We start from the raw sequence: 6,963 nt of genomic DNA on the forward strand, positions 1-6,963 counted from the left end.
TTTTTTGTGTGTTTGAATCTTTGTTTTTGATATTTACTTGGTTTAACCGTAATCCATAATCACATATGTGATACCGTTATGCTATTGTTTGTAATTGTTTACGTTTTTGGTGTAATGCTTGCTTAATTTATGTTTATTGATGTTGATTGCTTGGTCTTGTCCCTGAAGTAACATTCATATAAGTTTTGATCATTTTATTTCAATATGTCGAAATTACCGATTCGTTTGACGTATGTACTGACTTGTTGTTTGTAACTAACAATCTTCTCCGTGAATGAAGCAGTCACGGGGGTGGTAAAAATCTGTAGTCAAAATTGAGCTACGACACCTAACTCCATGATTTCTTCGACATTCAACTGTAGGCTCGAAACCCCGAAACCAGGTGCGGGTTACCTATCTTGCAGGAGCGGGATTACGCTAATCAAAGCTCTTCAGGTTAGAATCAATGTGCGATAAATGAGTGGCGATTCGTAATTTCCACATATCTTGTTTTTAGTTAAATTTGCCTATAAGGCCATGTAATTTTCCATCTTGCTTTTAACAAAAGGGCTTTATTGCACCAAAGATGAGCCACATCCTGTGTATTTCACCCTTTCTTAAAATCTTGGTACCTGCTTACTTGACCCATAATTCCCAAAACTTGTTTTTAACCTATATGTTACCTCTTGAAGTTTACCTGCTACTTTTTGTGATTTATAATTTTATGTTAAGCATTCACATTCATTACAAACAATTAATTTTACAACACAATTTGATATTAATTTGACGGCTTGTTTTTTTATCGGTAAGTTCTTTTTTTCCCAGCCTATTTCTATTTTTATTCGGTGAACTACCATTTTCAAACTTTATTTTTGCATTGTAATTTATTTCGACTTAAATTTCTGAGCTTTTACAATATTAATAATTGTGATCATTATTAAACAAACTTTTCACAATTTCAGTGTTTTATTTAACGTTCCTTCCCTACCTGTGCTTCAGGGCAAAGCGTTGTCTAAAACCAACGTAAGGGGGGCCCTGCCTTAGATGTTTGATCACTAAGATCACGTGCCACTTTTCAAATTTAAGCGGGATCTTGTTTAGTTTTGGAGGGAATAGACATTCGGGTGACCTTTTTTAAACGTCGGCTTGACTTTATTTCCGTGTTCTTGTAGTGTGAAGTTAGCGTAGAACCTGGGGGTTAAGTAGACTACAACACACTTATTGAATGTGAACGGCAAAAGAAAGTAAAATGCCAATGAGGACGTAACTCTTGATTCTTGAATTTGAATAATTTACATCGGATGTTGAATCTTTCCCATTTGTGAAAAACAACATTCCGAAGTCTCTCACATAAAGTACATGAAATACATTGTTAATTAGGCGGACCTTCTCCAGTCCAGAAGGTATCTGAAGGTCCTGGATACGGTAACCTTAGACTAAAATTGTATTTCGAGATGAATGTTGCTAAGTAATTTTGACACTCCGGCATTTATTATATGTATGAATATAATAATGTTTATTTTTTTTTAATCCCTCTCTTGTTCTGGGCCCTCAACAGGCTTTCGACCAATTACAGAGTGACCCGCATAATGCTTTTTAGAGGTATTTATGCATGCAAAAGAAACATTGCGTACAAATGTCAATAAAAACTAAATACAATTCAAAATTCGTAACTAAAAAATTCCGCATATGTCGTGAACGTCTGAATTATAGGTGTAGTTTTTGATATTTAATTTAACATGACAAAGACAGCTTTATATAAAAATATATGGCAAAATTAAAGGTTAATGCCATATTTCTTAATAATCGTTGCCATAGATTTTAAGTTCGACTTAACTTATTACGCAAGGCTTAATTTTGATGCTGCAACTGGGCATCAGTAGCATAAGAGAAGAGGCTGTGAAATGAACAAACTGCAAAGCTAAATCAAGCCTTCATATACAGACTAACATTGTTTAAAAAATGCTTACCTCTGAAACTTGGTCCATTAAAACTAGATTTTGAACTAACACTTGAACCTACAATGGGGGTTTACAGTATAGTTGAATTCCGCAGTTCTAATTTAAGAAGCGTGTACCTGAAACCATAAAACATTTTTTTGGACAGTAAAAGTTTATTTAAAAATAGAGGCTGATTAGCAAAAAAATAATGAACATGTGCGGTTTTAAAGGTTTATTCAAAACGATATGATTGTGGCGGGCTCTGTGACGTAATATGCCCGACCAATCAGCTCCTAGAACCATTCAGATGACATAACGACTTGGCAATATTGCAGGAGAATGGCATTTATAACTTGCGTCATCTGTCACTTTCGTGCTAGATGCAGTTAAACATCCCTCTCAAAACGTCAAATGTGACAAACGTCAGACCCTCGCGTAAGGTTGCCAGTTCACTTCTACGTGATTGGTTGTAGGTTTGTGACGTATTTAGTCTGAAGCGTTTCAAATTCGGACTAAAAACACAGCTTTTCAACAATTTATTTTGGGTTTATTTTACTCGCAAATAAAAATTGAGGACACACGGGTCTTTTAATTTGTATTGTACTTTGTGGATCAGAAATAAAAAATAAAGGCGGGATGACCCCATTAAAACTCGAAATAAAATCAAAGGTAACCCCTCTTTCTTGATAAACTAAAATGTACATATGTACCTCTTAAATAAGAGGGCTAATTGTAGATGAATGAATCATCGATAGAATTTGTCAAATAACAGATAACGATAAAGAAGAATAAACGCAATTACATCCTCCTACGTTAAAGGCGAATCCGTTCACTATAATTATTCCAGAGTCCCCAATTTAATGAATCCAAATGCCAGAGATTAATAAAATATGGATGATGGCAATTAACATTCCATGCGTTCTAACGCCTCAGCTGTATAATTAAAATAAAGTGTAAGTAGTAAGTAAAGTGTAAGTGTAAGTAAAGTGTAAATAATTTAAAATAAAGTCACGGCTCACAAAAGAAAAAGAAAGGCGAAGGTCGACAACGAAAAATTACAGCATGGCAAAATACGCGCTAAAACTGCTTGGTTCAAAAGTTAGGAGGATTTTTCAAGTAAATATACCGCGTACACAAATAATACTTGTAATGAAGAAAAATAAACTGTTACAATAACCGGGAGTATAGATAAATAGCATTACTTTAGAGGTTCAATTCGGGCAAGCACCAAAAGTAACGTGAAACGATAAAGCATAACTCGGGTTGTAACACTAAGCAGTTGAGTCCTTCAACATGTCCCGACAATGCATTTTAAATATGTCCGTTAATAAACCCACAATCTTCCATACACACACTAATGGTCCACCCTGTATTAGATATACTTACCTGCATTGCTCTCCAGGAAAGTGATTTGCCAACATATTTTCATTTAAACAGGACATAAGTAGAAAAAGGTATCCATTTTAATACTTTCGGTGTAGAAAGTCTTGTATCGGCTCCCTTAATTGTTTCCATAATTCAAATCATCCCTACCGAACAATGAATCTACTGGATAGTATAATATCAATTAATTTGAATGGATTTATAAAGTATTCATCAGCTTTTATAATGTTCCTTCATATATCTGTTGCATAGAAATACCTACTAATAAGTTAAATATTGTGTATTGCTGTCTAAGATTATATCCATAATCGAAATATTGGGCAAGTTGTTTATAGTGAAATTTTCATTTGTTAGTTACCTATACAACACAGAGTAATAAAATGTTTCTTATGATTTTAAAATGTGAAATGTAAATAATTTGCAATTGTTTAATTTCCTTTCCTTTAAATGACTTGCTGATTAAATTAATTTTAAGCAGAACTACTGTTAAAAGGGTGTTTCATGTGATCGTGGTTAGAGCAAATTAAATCTGATTAGAAAACATAACACGATTTTTTATTTAAACCAACAAAATATTAGTTTATGCACAAACAATAGAGTATTCATTAAGTACCACAAAGTAAAGTGGCAGCACTTACCAGAACTATAAATAAATAAATAATACTGATAATGTCAATAATACATTTGTAGTTGAAATCGATAAACATATCAATAGTTACTTGGTACTCAGTTACAATTGAAATGCTTTTTAAACCATTCCTGCCACCGAAATTCACCGAAATTCAAGAATAGTTGACCTTAGCTGCAATGATAATTATTTTAGAAGCGTAAATTTAAGAGTGCTTCAATTGAGATCCTATACAAGCAACTTTGTAAACTTCTCTTCATTTTGTGAGCAAAACACATTCTAAAAGAATTAAATATGGGGTTAACATATGATCTAAACAAAACACAACTAATTGACAGAAGGTGTGGATTTGTGGATAACTATCAGTAATTATCATCAAATATCTATGATTGATAAATGATTATACATTTCTATTATCAAATACTCTTACAGAGAGTATAAAAGTGGTAAGTTTCTGTCAAAATGTGTTAATTTCCTGCTTATCTTTAAATATGAAAACCACAAACCATTTGGCGATTAGCAATTTGAACAGAAAAAAGGGCCCCAAAATAAAATCTGCTCCATTAGGAAGTTACCACATTAGGCAATAGTATACTTACGCTTTTTTTAAATTGAAGTTATACCACAAACTCTGTGAAGAGTGTGAAGCACTTCCACTTAAAGCGACGATTATACACAACATTAGAGCACTATCGAAATCTAAGAAAATAAATCACAGACGAAATTAATATCATATGAATTTTATTAATCTTCGAGGTATATATATCACTATTTTTAAAATGGCTTACAAGTACTAATATGAAATGCGAGTTGATGCAATTAGAAAGGTTTGTGATGTACGGAAATTGTCATCAGCTTACATTAATGTATAAAATTGAAGACATTTAAATAACATACCAATTTTGATTGACTAGCACCTCGTCAATTAAAACGTGAGACCGTAGAACTTATCTTCAACTAATCTAAACGTGTCATACTCCCAGTTCTTCCAAAAAAACTTCGAGTGTCAGTCTCGACGCGCAGTCTTAGGCCTGCAATGAAAAACTGGCATATATAAACAATTGAATATATTAAACATGTTTATTAAAGTTTATATAAAAATTCATGAGAAAATATTAAAAATAATCACAAATCGGCGGGTTATAATGATATTAAACCTAGAAACCGATTGTCACAGCTATTTTGAATAAACAATTATTGTAACTTACATAAACAAAAACGAAAACAAATGGATATTGTCAATTCAATTTTTAATACTTTCTTTTATTAATAAACAGGCACTTAAATTTTAACTAGGAATGTAAAAAAATCTCGTTTTTTTATCAAAAGTGTGGTATTGCCTAGTTGTTTTTGAAAAAGTAAGGAGTGCTACAACTTCTATTTCACCCTGTACTGTACACAGAACTTGTTTCGACAAAAATGGCTTATCAAAATATTCGTTAGGATTACACCCGCAAACGCAAATAAATCAATTTAGAAAATATGCAGTCGAACGACATCGATAAATCACAGCCAGCTGCTTCACCAATAATTTGTAATAAACAGTTGTACAGTACTCATTAAAAAAAAACCTAACAGAAGGCACATCAATTTCACGAATTGAATTGGTCTGAATACGACGGGGCTAAATATTTTGATAAACATTTTTTGAAAATTTAGCGTACAAAAGAAAATGCCTACTGCAAAATAGTACATTTGACATTTAAGTCTTATATAAGTTCACAGCTATTACATACAATATACACGCCACCCATTATAATAACCAACTCAACAATTCGACTACCACCCTTAATGTGTACAAACAAAAACAAGTCACCAACGTAGATAAAAATATGTGCAAACTAATATTAAAAGTGGTAATCATTCTCAGTCTTTTTTCCATTCATTGCCTACGAAATAAAATGTTGAACGAGCACGAGACACAAATAATACATTCGTAAATAAAATTTGTACGTGATATGTAAGTTTAAATGTCAAATTGAATTTATAATTTTGCGTAAGTTCCCATTATACACAATATCCTCCGAATATTTGTAAAACTACAAAGAAAGAAAGGGGTTAATTCGATAATACATTAATAGCTGCATATAACATTTGTTTTTAAGACCTAAAATACAATATACTAACTAAAATGTATAAGTTTTTTTCATTTTTTAAATCATAAATACACATTGAATCGCTTTTCGTTTAAAATTCCTCTCAGCTTTTAGAGTATATATAAGCTAGGATGCCCCCGCCAACGGCGAGAGCACCCGCAATAGCTAAAGGTTTGAACAGAGACCTCTTCAGTTGTGTCCACTGCTCGTTAGCCATCTGACGTCTTTTCATATCTCGGACCCGTTCTGCCAGTTGCTCCTGTCGCTCGATACGTTTCCTATGCCGCAGCTCAGCTTGTGGCGAAATGCTGTAAAATAAATCGGAATTAATACGCAACTCTCGACACGTTTATAGGATTTATAACTGGTTTATTAAACCACAATAAGCGTTGGAATTACGTGTTTTGTTAGATTGAGCAATGTATTTTACAAAATATATATAAAACCAAAAACCTTTAGTGAAAATGGTTCCTTTTGTTTTCAGGTTACCTGTCACTCGAAATTATAGTAGTTTACGTTTACATTGCAACGCGACAAATTTGACAACTCTTTGCTACCGTTTTCATTATTTTATAGCATTTTGGTACATTAACTGATAAAAAAATTCGTTAGTTTCATACTGAACAATTATAGAAGCATACCTTCGGTAAATTGTATTCATTTATAACATATTTTGCAAATAAATTAAATTAAATTGAAATTGAAGTCTCATGCCATTGAGTTTACCAAGAAAAAGTAAGTAACTTATTTCTAATCTTATTCATTATTTTAGCGGTTAAGAAGGTGAGTGCTACTTTAGTAATATAACAATTCATATATGTTTCTAAATCGGACAAACCTCTAGAAAATCCTAAAAAGACAAGGCAATATAATAAACCCGTTAACAATGTTGATGGTTTCACACAAGCAGCAATTTGGAACTCCATTTACTACATGA

General features: G+C 32.5%; 1 long non-coding RNA gene across 1 annotated transcript; it reads right to left on the reverse strand.

Annotated features, from left to right (window-relative positions):
• Positions 1 to 4,654: 4,654 nt before the first annotated feature.
• Positions 4,655 to 6,636, reverse strand: LOC116174252. Its single transcript, XR_004146070.1, has 2 exons — positions 6,212 to 6,636; positions 4,655 to 4,961 (listed from the first exon to the last, which is right to left on the reverse strand). It is a non-coding gene; the product is annotated as an uncharacterized LOC116174252 (long non-coding RNA).
• Positions 6,637 to 6,963: the final 327 nt, after the last annotated feature.

Source organism: Photinus pyralis, unplaced genomic scaffold, assembly GCF_008802855.1.
Source record: "Photinus pyralis isolate 1611_PpyrPB1 unplaced genomic scaffold, Ppyr1.3 Ppyr1.4_LG6, whole genome shotgun sequence".
NCBI classification, from domain to species: Eukaryota; Metazoa; Arthropoda; class Insecta; order Coleoptera; family Lampyridae; genus Photinus; species Photinus pyralis.